Consider the following 15,096-nt stretch of genomic DNA (forward strand, 5'->3'; position numbering starts at 1 on the left):
TAACCAGAAGGCTGGCGGTTCAAACCCACCAGCCACTCCTGGGAAGGAAGGTTGGGCAATCCTACTTCTGTAAGTGATACTGCCTCGGAAACCCAAGGAGGGGTCGCCATGAGTCAGGGCCGACTCAACGGCAAACAACAACAACAACAAAGCTGTGTACAGGTTGAAGCTATTTTAAGGTTTTTAGAAAGGTAACTTCAGTTGCTGCTTGGAGGATAGAATAAAGGAGGAGAAACAAGAATACACTGGTCTCCGGTAGTGTATTCTTTCTTCTCATTGGCTCCCAGGATTCTGTCATTGTTCTCTTAGGTTTGACACCACATGCTTGAACCATCTGCCTTCTTGCTGTTCGTAACCATAGAAAGGGAAGTGTACACCAACATTTCTCAGCCTCCTGCCTCTGAGATGAAAGACACTGGCCCTTTTGTTTTAGGGCTTTTATATCTAATCACTATAAGGAAATAAACTGGGCTGTGGCATAATACACCAGCACCAAGATTCTAGAAATCATACAGAGCTCTTATAAACACACTATTCTTCTCTGTGTTCTCAGTGCCTAGCACTGTGCCTAATGATCAACTAATGCTGAATGAATGTTAGTAGCCTCTGTTCTACTATGGAAGTCTCAGTATCTCTTCATTCTCTCTTTCATTTCTAAGAGCTTTAGACCCTTCTCCATCTCTTTATAGAATCCCCAGCCCCCACTCCCACCCTCACTTTCTGGGTTTTCATCACTCTGTCACATGCCAGATGTAAAGATGTAAACCAGTAAGCATCCCCAAAGGACCCAAAAGGAAACCCCTTAATTTTATGAAGTCCTGTAAAGCATTCTGTCTACTTATTGTGGCTCAATTCTCATGGGAAAGGCACTCATTTCAGTCATTTCCTCCCCTACTTGGGAATGATTTCACTCTATATGCTATTGATCCCAGAAGATGTAAATTCATAAATTCCATACTTAGGTGTAGCCAACTCTATCAAATGTAAACTCCTAATCAAAAACCTGATAGGGTAATACCAGAAAACCAGTTCTGAGAGAAAGCTTCAGCAGCATAAACACTATAGCCTTGCCAAGAATGTGGCCACACATCTCAATGGGTGGGGCCAATGATGATTGAACCTCTGTGCTGACAGTTAAGCCTGAGGTAAGGGTATTCAAACAGTCTGAAGGTGGGCCCTGGTTTAAGTCCCTCTCAGCTAAATCAGACTTGGGCCCCAACTTCATCACTTGATGATATACTGCTCACCTTTGAATATCAACTGTAAGTAATAATAAAAACAGAGAAAGAAGACAAAGAGATTATTTGTAGCACTTACCTTTACTTTGTCCTCTAAATGAAACTGAGTATAACACTGAAAATACGTTAATTTTGAAAAGTGGGTGAGATTGCGAGCCCCTTCAGGTGCTCTTGAGTAAGGAGGGAAATGTTTTTAAAAAGAGCTAATGCTTTATACTATGAACCATAAACTTGTCCCTTACTTATGAAACCACATGGATGAGCAAGTAATTAAAGGATATGGTGAATTATAACTTGAAAATGTAGCCCAAAGCTGCATCAGGCATTTGGGGAAAGGCTTTAGGGTATGTTGTGTTGTAAGTAAGTACCTGAGGCCCTCTGTCTCCAGAAATGCAGACTGGGAGTCTGACATCAAGGGTCAACCTGTTAGATTTCTATCACTGGTGCCAATCACACTGCTCTCTACATTCACCTGGAAGCAAAGCTATAGAAAATGAGTTAAATATAAGTAGCATTGTGTTAAAAAGCCTGGACTGGGGAAGCAGCCTAAGGGGTTGAAATCCTGGCTCTGCTGTGATCTGGAACAAGGCACTTATCCTTCAAATGTCTCATTATCATCATCTATAATGTGGGGTTAACACCAGCTACCTTCTCAGCAACACTGAGAAATCTACATTATATTGAGTCAATTCCAAAGCATGGTGACCCCATGTGTGTCAGAGTAAAGTGTGCTCCAAAGGGTTTTCAATGGCTGACTTTTTTGCAAGTAGATTACCAGGCCTTTCTCCCAAGGCACCACTGAATGGACTCAAACCTCCAAACTTCCTTTTAGCAACTAAGCATTATACTCATTTAAATCCCCCAGGGACTCCTCTCAATGAAAAAATGAATATGAAATTCTTAGAACAGTACCAAGCATGTATATGGTAAGACCTCTATTATTATTACTACCATCATCTTCAACACCATTATTGGCATCATAAAATGGGAGATTTAAGTTTGAAGAAAGGAAACTACTAAATCCAATAAACTAAGGTGTTTTATTTACTGGAATATGTTGTTGTTAGGTGTTGTCAAGTCAGTTTTGACTCATAGCCACACATGTACAAAAGAACAAAACATTGCCTGGTCCTATGCCATCCTCACAATTGTTGCTGTATTTGAGCCCTTTGTTGCAGCCAGTGGCTTGAGGGTCTTCCTTTTTTTTTTGCTTACCAAGCATGACGTCTTTTTCCAGGGACTGGTCTCTGTTAATAACATGTCCCAAGTGCGTGAGACAAAGTCTTGCCATCCTTACTTCTAAGGAGCATTCCAGCTCTACTTCTTCCAAGATAGATTTGTTCTTTCTTCTGATAGTCCATAGTATATTCAATATTCTTTGCCAACACCATTCAAAGGCATCAATTCTTCTTACGTCTTTCTTAGTCATTGTCCAGTTTTTGCATGTGTATGTTGTTGTTGTTGTTATGAGATGATTCAAAATATTATGGCTTGGATCAGGCACATCTTAGTTCTCAAAGTGACATCTTTGATTTATAATATTTCAAAGATTCTTTTGCAGCAAATTTGCTCAGTGTGCTACATTTTTTTTATTTCTTGACTGCTGCTTCTCTGGGCATTATTTGTGGCTCTAAGTAAAATGAAAACCTTGACAACTTCAATATTTTCTCCATGTATCAATAGAACATAGATATTTGAAAAAATATATATGATGCTTTAAGAAAGGAAAAAAGAAACATCAGTTGTAAGTCTCTAGAAGAAATCTATCCAAATAGGAAGTCCTAGAAGAACTGAAGCAGAAGAAACAGCAGCAACCACTAAGATCACTGTCACTAGCTCCATCAAACTATTAGAGTTCGTAAGACAGTGCTTGATGTCAGAAGTCATCCATATTTTACCTATTGAGATGCACCATCCCAGAGTCTATTTCTGCTTAAGTTCCTCCTTCAGAAATCAGAAGTCAGAAATTCTGCACCTTAACTTAGGTTCTAAATCTGATTGTAAAAAATTACTCCATGCATTCTAAAGAACCAGTTTAAAACTACCAGACACATTTGGATATATCTTCCCATTCTGCTTGTCCTTTGATTTTAGAGGTAGAGCTGAGAAGCAATAGAAGAACAAGAATCTGCTTTGGAAGAAACTGTCATTGTATTCTGTTGACAAAGGAACACATAGAAAAGCAGAAAAAGCAAATGCTAATTTCTCATCATCAATACTTGGTATGCCCTAACTTTTTCATTTAGACATTCTTCTGCATGGCTAATAGCACTTTATTGTGATTTTCCTAATAATTAACAATGTTAGCATCTTCTCATATATTTATTGGAAATATCTTCATTTTTAAAAGTACCTGTTCAAGTCTTTTGCTCATTTTCTATTGCACTGTCAGTCTTTTTCTCATTGATTTGTAGGGCTTCTTTATATAATCTGGATATGAGACTTTTCAGCTATATATATTGCAAAAATCTTCTCTCCTTTTATGGTTTGTCTTTTTAATTATGACTTTTTGTGAACAGATTCTCTTAGTTTTTAATTTAATGCAATTTCTCAATTGTTTTCCTTTATGATTTTTTTTTAACTAGTTTAATCTTAGCATTAGCTATGGTCTAAGAGAAGATTTAGAAGAAAACATAAAATTATATTTTTATGACCATAGCTAATGCTAAGATTAATTAAACTAGTTTTAAAAAAAGTTTCCTTATAAAAGCTTTGTTGTTTCACCTTTCACATTTAGATTCATAATACATCTAGAATTGAGAATAAGGAGGGAATAGAAGTTAAAATCACTATTTTTCCAAATGGATATCCAACTGACCCAACACTGCTTACTGCTTACTGGAAAGATCATGTTTTCCCCCACTCCAGTGTCACTTTCATCATAAATCAGGTTACTGTCTATATGTGGATCTGTTTCTGGGTTCTCTGTTCTGTTTTATTATTCTATTATCTATCATTTCAAAAATACTACACTGTCTTAAGTAATGTAACTATACATATATATATATATATATATATATATGTATAACTTTACAACAGATAGTGTAAATTCTTTAGCTTTAGTCTTCTTCAAGATGGTCTTGGCTATTTTGGGCACTTTGCATTACTGTATACATTTTAGAATCAGTATGTGAGTTTTGTCCTAGAATAAAAATTCTGCTAGGATTTTGATCAGGATTATATTGAATATATAGATCAATTGGAAGAGAAATGACTTCTTTACATTATTAAGTCTTTCAATGTATTAACATGGTATATCCCTAAATTTACTTGACTATTTTTAAATTCCTTTCAATGGGGTTTCGTAGTTTTTAGTGCATAGGTCTTACATATTCTATATTAGATTTATTCCTAGGTATTTGATACTTTGTGCTGTTATTGTTAATGGTATTATTTTAAAACTTTTGTCTTCTATTTGTTTCTGGTATATAGTGTGGGTGAATAAATTGATACATCCATTCTGGAAAACTGATAGTATCTACAAAAGATCAACATCTACAAACCCTATGTAGTAGACAAATTCAGTACTTCTCCCAGGTTCCCTGGAATCACTTTTCACCATTTTTTGCAATGTAATAAAACAGTTAATCAACAACTAAAACATTATTGCAACATATAACAATACGAATGACTTTCACAAACATAATGTGCAAAAGAAGATAGATAGATAATGTAATTTCATTCATATTAGATTGAACCAAATGAAATTTCTATTTTGAATATCAAAATATAGCTCAATATCAGCTATTTCATCTTATTCAACTTAATAAAGTTTAAAGACAGCTAAAACTAGTCAACAATCGTTAAGAGTCGGGATAATAGCTACTTTTGAAGGAAGGTAGTGACTTAGAGAGAACACAAGAGGGTGTCTGGGGCGCTGTAATGTCTTGTCCCTGGATCTGGATGCTCCTGTGTACTTATGTTCACTTTGTGAAAATTCATTAAGCAAATTCTGATTTGCATACTTTTCTGTGTGTATGCTACTTGTGTAATTTATAAAGTTAAAAACAGACCTCTTCCTACCTTTGTTCTGATTTAGGTACCAATATAATAAATATTAGGAGCTCTGGTGGCATAATGCCTAAGGCATTTGACTGCTAACCAGAAGGCTGGTGGTTCAAACCCACCAGCCACTCCTCAGAAGGAAGATTGGGCAATCTACATCCATAGTGATTCTGCCTCAGAAATCCAAGGAGGGGTCTCTATCAGTCAAAATCAACTCAATGGCAGTGAGTTTGGTTTTGGATTTAATAAATATAAATATTAAATACCAAAATAAGTGACACAGAACTCCTATTGCTAGAATTAAAAGAAAACCATCAAGATAGTCTTCTTTGCTTCTTAAAACTCTCACTCAGATGAAGAATATAAAAAGTGGTTGGGAGATGGAAAGGAGAAAAGATTGAAAAGAGATTTCATTGGAGACAGCTATTAGTGTGCTATGGATCCCCACCTCAATTCTTTCATCTACATCCTAAAGAGTATGGACTTCAAGCAGAATGTGATTTGTATGTCTCTGAAGCAGGAGAGCCCTGTGCTCAAAATCATTTAAAAAAAAAAAAAACTGAGACTATGGCCCCTAGCTGTCCTTCAAGTCTGGAATTTAACCCACTCCGAGTGTGGCTTCCAGCCAAACAAAAGACAGGCATATGAGCTGAACATTTATTTACATTAGGTAGATACACTCCTTGAAGAGACCAATCATGGGAAAATAGAAGGGCTGTGTATGCACAGGGAGACAGCTCTGGAGGCAGGAATGCATGGGAGGGAAGGACACATGGCAGAGGTAATTATGGGGAGGAAGTGGGAGGGCAGCTGTTACATAGTGGGAAACTGCAGTCAACGTCATGAGACAAAGTGTATGTGAGCTGCTGTATGGAAAGTGAGTTTGCTGTGTAAACTTTTACCCAAATCACAATAAAAACTAAAAAATAAAACAAAAGGAAAGCCCTGTGAATTCCAGGGTCTGAGCCTCATTTTGGAATTTTAGAGAACCAGAAAGAACTGCTGGGATGGAATTGGACAGCATCACCAGGTATGGTCAAGACACAGGATATCTGAGTGTTACCCATGAATCAGATATGGACTGTTCTAGAAAAGCTGAGGGTCTGGTTTTTAGAAAGTCCACACAGACCACTGAGGCTGACCCAGGAGTACCCAATGCACAAGAATGGCCAGTTACAGGTACCTCTATCTGGGAATTTCCAAAAGAATATTCCAAACTATCCCACAAACGAAAAAATCCATTTCAGTTATCTGCCAGGTCAGACCTCACAAAATCCCCTACCATGTTAGAATTGTCATAACCTCTTACCTTTCCTCCTTCACCCTACTTTTTGACCCTGATGGTATCAAAACCTGTAGCTGGTGAGTAAGGAAGGAGGTAAAATTCACAGAAAAAGTAGAAAACAATTCCATTCTGTTTGCTAGATTCAGACCTTAGCATCGGAAAAGCAAGAAAAGTCTTACATCCAAATGAAAATTGAATCATCTAAGATTAAAATCTTAGATTATATACAGTCTAGTTACAAAATCACCAATGCCTTCACTTAAGCTAACAATAGTGCTGTTTATTAACTAAGAGTGAACAGAAAAATTTACTGGAACTCCTCAAGATTGCACCCAGGATTAGAAAAAGATTATCCCTATTGAAAGAAATCGAAGGAGCAGTAGGAGACAGATTGTGTTTGGCTTGCACAATACGTGCCAACTCCAAAGAGTCATAATCCCATCTCCAGGGTTGATCACAGTTAATATCGGAGAAGAGCCTTTGGTGCACAATTACAGATAAAACTTTCTTTTTTCCTTTCTCCTACTTTTTACAGAAATGGGACCACACAGAAAATATTATTTTGTAATATGCTGTTTCATTAACTATGTTGTTGTTGTTATTGTTGTTTGCCGTCGAGTCGGCCCCGACTCATAGCGACCCCCGCTTGGGTTTCCAAGGCAGTATCACTACGGAAGTAGGATTGCCCAACCTTCCTTCCGAGGAGTGGCTGGTGGATTTGAACCGCCAGCCTTCTGGTGAGCAGTCAAGTGCTTTAGGCACTATGCTACCAGAGCTCCTTTCACTAACTATACTATCAGTATTTGCTCAATTATTGAATGTTCTACAATGTCTATTTTTTTTCCTGATAGTATATAAAACATTACCCAGTAATTTGAGAAATGTTAAAACTTTGTTGGGAGTTTATGAAGAATTATTGAATTACTGGTCATGTGGCTGCTTTTCTCAGCTTTCAAACCAAAAAAATCAAACTCACTGTCATTGAGTCAATTCTAACTCATTGCAACCCCCTTTAGGTTTCTGAGGTGGTAAATCTTTAGGAAAGTAGATTGCCCAATCTTCCTTCCACGGAGTGGCTGGTGGGTTTGAACCACCAACCTTCTGGTTAACAGTCAAATGCCTTAAGTACTATACCACCAGAGCTCCTTTCCTCAACTTTAGAAAGGTTCAATTATCCTCATATATCAGATAACAACAAGGAGTGGGAAGCTTGTACAGAGAGCCCTCAATTAAAAATTGAGTGTGCTTCAGAGTATACTTTCAGTCTTTGGAAATGTAAAAGACATTTTTCAAGAAACAATGTTGTAAATGAGTACAGGTAGTCCTCAGCTTACAATGGGGTTCCATCTCGACAACTTCCTTGTAAATCAGTTCTGACCTGAGTCAAATATCTAATTTTTTATTTTTAGTTTTTGTTGTTATTGCCTTTTATTATCAGTATCTTTATAAATCTGATCTTTGTTTGTTTTGGGGTTTAGAAATATTACATATACACTTACAGATGTATTTTAACACATAAATTTTACCTATTAAAATAAGTAAGATCCATAAAGCAACAAAACTAGAGTTTTGCTCAGTTGGTACTATGGGACATGCTAGAAAGAGTCTGGTACTCTCACCACTCAGCTTGGTCAAAGTATCTGTGTGACTGAGCTAAGTGTAACAAAGTCTTCCCCAAGCTGTTGTTTTGTTCTCCCAAAGAAAGGAGGACTAATGTTTGCTGAGTCATGATGAGAGCTGCTCAGGGGAAAGGACTTTGTTTCTACACTCAGATCCAGATCACTGGGAAGCAAATGCTATCCTCTTTGTGCTAGAAGAAAAAGATGACTTGGATCCCAATTACAAACCATGATCAGATCCCTGGTGAAACTCTTCAAGGAAACAACAGTAGCTTTTGATCTTTCAGGTGAAGAGAAGCTGTTGTTTAGAATTTCTCTTAACTCCCAAGTAAATAATCTTTACGAGAGTCTCAGAAACTGCTCAACAATTTCCACACAAAGAAATTCCTACCAAAAGACATGAATCTATACTCAGAGAAAATAAATATAGATCGTGAAACCAAAACCAGTTACTTCCAAGTCAATTCCAACTCATGGTGACTCCATGTATGTCAGACTAGAAATGTGTTCCACAAGTTTTCAATGGCTGTTTTTTCTAAAGTAGATTACCAGGTATTTCTCCCAAGGTGCTCACCAACCTTTCGGTTGTGTTGATGGTTAACAAGTGCATTACCGTGTTGCAAAAAGGGCAAGGGGTGGTGGCATCTAATCTCTTCTAATTTAACAAAAGGGAGACAAAATCACCAGCAGCAACATCAGCCCAAGGCTGATTCCTGTGAGGTGGAGGTCAGATGTGCCATCACTCTAAACTTTTTACCAATTCTGAGACCAACCATCCTTCCCACAGCACTCTCTAGTTCTCTGATGGATTCAATAATTCATTGCAATGGCCACATAGAACTCACAGACAATACTTAGGATCATGAGGTTTATTAGGAAAGCAATAGGTTACAATTCAGGATCAGAAACAACTCAGGATACATTCTTCAATCAGGACAGCTTCTTTGCAGCTGTGCCACAGGCATGCTTCCCTCTGGCCTCAGCTTCTGCTCTGTTTGGGCAAGAGTTCCATAGTTCTTTTAGCCTTGCTGATAGATGCCCAAAGAGGCACCCCGCTCTGCCAGCACACCTCATGCTTGAAGGCACTCAGCTTTCTCACTCTGTGAGCTGGGAAGTCTGCCACTCTGTCTCATGCCTGTCTCTTGATTCTGCTGACCTTGCTGATGCCATCTCTCCACCATCTCTCTGCTGTTGCAGTGGAGGTATCTTGGGTCCAAGGACATTCCCCATTCCTGGCTCTTCTTTCCTGACAACAGTGAGATTCCACTCATTCCATCTCTGGGATGGCTTTTAATCCTACTGAATGTCAAAACTGACCAATCCCCATGTTAGGGTTCCATATACTTTATTTGCACAGTCCCACTCCCATAAGTGTTCGTGTACCTTATTCACATTATTATCAAGCTATCTAATTCCCTTGGTGGGCCACAAGCACCTCACATTTGCATAATCCCCCCAGTCATCCAGTGGGAATCACAAAGCCATGGCTAGAAGAGCCATATTAAGTAATTCACTGCCCCACAGGCCAACCCCTGGCTCTCCTAGCCATTGGCCCTTTCATCCATAAAAGATTAACTTCTCTGTCCCAATCATTTGAAGTATAAGCACACCCATGAAAGTGTGTAAGCCAGCCACTTCATGCCTTTATCTCCTCCCATTTTATATAGCCAATTGCTAAATTGCCTATCCCTATGGAACCAGTAATCTGAGGAGAAAAGCAAATTGCTTGTCTCTGAAGAATCTTCTATTCTGGTTGAAACTTTGAACATCTGCTCCCATAAGAAAAGTCCAGTCCAGAGGAAGCCATAAAATTGCAGCTATTTATACCAGCTCACAAGGTCAAACACTTTCCTCTTCATTTGCTCAGGTTGTGGCCAGCTCAGCCCTAGCCACCCAAATTAGGTCAATGGTTATCACCTGTATGCTTGGGCATTCAGACATCTCTCTTTACTTCAAACCAGCTTGACTCTTCTCTTTCTCTGTTTTGTTATTGTTGTTGTTTATTTGTTTGTTTGTTTGCCCCCTTCTCTTTCTCTCATATCTAGCCCCCATGGGCTAAGTAAACACTCATAGACTCAGGAGTCCACATAACTTCTTGCACTTTAGACTAGCCAGTCCTTCCTTTCTTATCTCTAGTCCCTGTGCAGAGTAGGTCATTGGGTGCCAAACACACCCTGCTTATATGTTGCTATACCTCTCCTACTTCCAAGCATCAAGTGGACCCAAGTGGTCATCACAAGAGAGTAGACCAGGCTTTCTATTCACTGGCTTTCTTTAACTTCTAGATCTAGAAGGGATATTTTTGATGAACCATGACTTTTTCCTGCCTTGATGCACCCAAAGACAAATCCTCTGCTTGAAATTCAAAAAGCAAAACAGTCTTTCTCTTTTTTTTCCCTGTGCAGGTCCTTCCTTCAAATGTACATCTTCTATTATCTCAGCAGTTCTAGGTGGGTCTACATGTATTTTCAAATGAAAACTTTCTGGGTGGAGCTCAGGTTTTCAACATAAGCCCCCAACACTCTTGAAACAAAAAGTTTGTGTCTCTTTCAGGCAAATTCTAGTTCCCCTTCTAGCATATCCAATGAAGTATTGGCTGAAGGCACAGTTGCATGTTATCGGTAATTTGTAATACTCATTATTCATTTTATCATACATTCAGACCTACTTTACAACACCAAGTAAGAGAAATATTCAATATACATAGTACATTCAGATAAACACATAATCTTTAACACATAACCCTTTTTTAAAACATTCCAGTTTCATCTCTCCACCTTGACCATTTTCCCATTTGTATGCACATGGCCTTGACCTCTCGCTGGGTGAAACCAGAAGATGATGGCCCACTCTCTATCACTTCCTTTAATTGGCCTGGCTCTTGCTCCAAGCCACTCTAAGTGTGGCTTTTCTCCCATTAGCTGCAGCATAACATCTCTTACATTCCTTTCAGCCATAACAGGCAACAAAAACCAAAATAACCATCTAAGCACCAAAAGTTTCACATCCATGTCCTTTGATTCTTTCTCTTATAAAGTCTTATGCTTCCATGTGTCTGGAGGCATTGTAACAAACCCCACTTCTGATCCCAACTGCAAAAAGGGCATGGGAACTGCATCATCCAACCTCCCCTAACCTCACAATGGGGAAAGAGAAATACCATTAGCCACATTAGCCCAAGGCTGATTCTTATGGGGCAGAGGTCAGACATACTACCACTTCTATACTTTTCACTCACAGCACTCTCTACTGCTCTGGTGGGTTGATAACTCATTGCAATGGCTACACAGAACTCATGATTATGGGGTTTATTGGGGAAGTAGCAGGTTACAATTCAGGGTCAGAAACAAATCAAGATATAGTTCTTCAATCAGGATAGCTTCTTCTCAGCCATGTCACAGGCATGCTTCTCTCTGGCCTCAGCTTCTGCCCTGCTTGGGACAATGTTACAAACCTCGTTTAGCTTTGCTGATAAGCACTCAAAGAGGCACCCCACATTTCCAGTGAGATTCCTGTCCAAAAGCACTCAGCTTGCTTGTTCCATGGGCCAGGAAGCCTGCCACTCTGTCAGTCTTTGGTTCTGCTGCCTCTGCTGATGCCATCTCTCTGCCATTCTCTGTTGTCTCCCTGCCATCCCAGTGCAGGGATCTTGTGTCCAGGGACGTGCTCCACTCTCGGCTCTTCTCTCTGGGTGGCAGTGAGATCCCCTCTTCTCATCTCTGGGATGGCTCATTTTAACCCTACTAGATGGCAAAATCGACCAATGCCCATGTTAAAGTTCCATACATCTTATTTACACAGTCTAACCCCCACAAGGATACCATATATCTTATTTACATTATTAGTAAGCTATCCAATTCCCTTGGTGGGCCACAAACACTTCACATTTGCATAGTCCCACCCAGTTATCTTATGGGAGTCACAAAACCATGGCTAGAAGAGCCATATTAAGCAATTCACCACACCACACAAGTCCACCACTCAAGGACTCTATATCGATGGTACTTATGTGTAAACTAGGGCTGGAACTAGGATGAGGCAAGTAAGGGATCTAGGACACAAAACTGAATTCTCAACTCATTATTCTTATCCTTATTCTTATTCTTATTCTCAAGAAATGAGTTAATCTTCCTTAAACTTTGCACCCTAATGACTTCATTCACCTCACCTTAGTAAACTAAGTTTTCACTCACTCATTCATTCATTTATCTATATAATAAATATATGAATCAACCCTGTTGAATGGGTAAATAGTGGATGACATTTCCTATGGGAGCTCGGGTGGCATAGTGCCTAAGGCATTTGACTGTTAACCAGAAGGCTGGCAGTTCAAACCCACCAGCCACTCCTTGCAAGGAAGACTGGGCAATCTACTTCAGTAGTGATACTGCCTTGGAAATCCAAGGAGGGATAGCTGTAAATCGGATCCCACTCAATGACAGTGAGTTTGTTTGTTTGTTATTATTATAAACTACCTATTTTACAGCTAAGACATCTAAGACAATGGGAAAATAAGTGATTTCTCATTAAAGTGAAAAAATCATAACTGCTCTAAAGGAAAGACAAATAAAAGCAGATGGATCACATACATATATTATATAATTCAATTTATATGAAATGTCCATTATAGGCAAATATAGAGAGAAGAAATTAGATTAGTGATTGTCTAAGTTCATCGGCTGGGGCAGGGAGAGGGAATGGGAATGATAGATAGCTAAAAGAGTTTGGGGTTTCTTTTTGGAGTAAAGAAAATTTTCTAAAATTAACTTTGATGATGGTTGTACAACTCTGTGAATGCATTAAACCCCATTAAATTGTACTATGTGATATGTGAATTATATATCAAAACCTGTTATTTTAAAAAAGCATATAGTAGTTCACAGTAGAAATTACTTTCAGCTGAAACCTCAGGGAAGCCTTCTAGGAAAAGATAACTTCAAAGATGGAGTATTTGACTCTGAGGAAACATATTAAGAATATCTTGAATAAGAAGTACACCAAGAGTAAAGCAGGGAGACAGGAATCAATGGGATGTATATAGAGCAGTAAATTACTCAGTTTAGTTGGCATGTGGGATCCATGATAGGGACTGTGGTCATATTAAAGAAAATCTTGAATTCTGGGCTAAATTACTCAGACTTTGGTGTATAAATAGCCAGGGGATAACTTGGTCTGAACTGAGCTTAGTCTGTAGGATGTATGTACAAGATACTGGAAGAGAAGAGACCAGAGGTAAGGAAACCTCTTAGAAGGTTCTGCAATATCCCAGTTCCTCAGCAATGAATGTAGAGTCAGCAGATATGAATAAGAGTTGCTACCTGCATAACAATGACAGGACCTAAGGGTTTATTCACTGTTTACGGTTGTACTCTATAAGTACGTGTTAAATTATATAATTACATGGTTAAAGCAGGAAAGGAGTCCAAGGTTCAGAGTCCAAGAACTGAGGGATGTGGGTGATAACAGAGCCATAACTTTACAAGAAACATAGGTCACACAGACAGTAAAAGTTGAAGAGAGAGAAAGCAGTTCAGGATATTTCTGACATTAACAAATATCTTAGCAGAGAGTTGGAAATGCAGGATTTTTACATCATAGAAATAATATGAGTTAGAGCTAAGACTGTGAGTCAGTAAAATGGAGCTCAAGGTAAAGGAAATGCAATAAATGAAATTGTCTAAGGGAATCTAAGAAAATTGGAACTTATAAAAAATAAAATGGAATGCATAAAGATGGATGTCCTAGGCATTAGTGAGTTGAAATGGACTGGTTCTGGCCATTTTGAATCAGACAACCATATGATCTACTATTCTGGGAATGACAAATTGAAGAGGAATGGGTGGCAAACAAAAGATGTTTCAAGATTTATCCTGAAGTACGATGCTGTCAGTGATAGGATAATATCCATACACCTACAAAGAAGAACCATTAATACAACTATTATTCAAATTTATGCACCACGCACAAAGCCAAACATGAGGAAACTGAAGATTTTTACAAACTTCTGCAGTATGAAATTGACCAAACATGCAAACAACATGTGTTGATTATTACTGGTGATTGGAAAGCAAAAGTTGGAAACAAAGAAGAAACACCAATAGTTGGAAAATATGGCCTTGGTGACAGAAATAACACAGATCACATGATAGAATTTTGCAAGACCAACAACTTATTCATTGCAAATATCTTTCTTCAGCAACATAAACGGCAACTATACACATGGACTTCACCAGATGGAATACACAGAAATCATATCGACTACATACGTGGAAAGAGGTAATGTTGTTGTTGTTGTTAAGAGCCATCGAGTCGTTTCCGACTCATAGTGACCCCATGCACAGCAGAACGAAACACTGCCCGATCCCGCACCAGCCCCACAATCCCAGCTATACTTGATCCCATCATCGCAGCCACCGTATCAATCCAAAAGAGGTAATAGAGAAGCACAATATCTTCAGTCAAAACAAGGCCCACAGCTGACTGTGAAACAGACCATCAATTGCTTATATGCAAGTTGAAGTTGAAGCTGAAGATAAAATAAGTCCACAAGAGCCAAAATATGACCTTGATTATATTCTTCCTGAATTTAGAGACCATCTAAAGAATAGATTTCATGCACTGAACACCTGTGACCAAAAACCAGAGGAATTGTGGGATGACATCAAGAACATCATCCAGAGAGTTCCGGTAAAATGGCGGACTAGGCAGAAAGACTGCACAGATCCTCTTCAACAAAGAAAAGGGGAATCAATTACCACAGAAACAGAAGATAATCCTGGACCCCTGAACCTTGAAGGGAAGGATATACAAGTGGACTAAACCATAACTAGCAGAAGAATGTGCATGAAAATAACAAAAAAGGAGACATATATATGGAGCTGCGGTCTGGCAGCAAACCTGAGCAATCCTGATGGCACAGACAGCTTGGAGATTGCTGAGTGGTGGTAGG

The sequence above is a fragment of the Orycteropus afer genome, unplaced genomic scaffold (assembly GCF_000298275.1).
Source record: "Orycteropus afer afer isolate SDZICR_OR568_19922 unplaced genomic scaffold, OryAfe1.0 scaffold00089, whole genome shotgun sequence".
Taxonomy (NCBI): Eukaryota; Metazoa; Chordata; class Mammalia; order Tubulidentata; family Orycteropodidae; genus Orycteropus; species Orycteropus afer.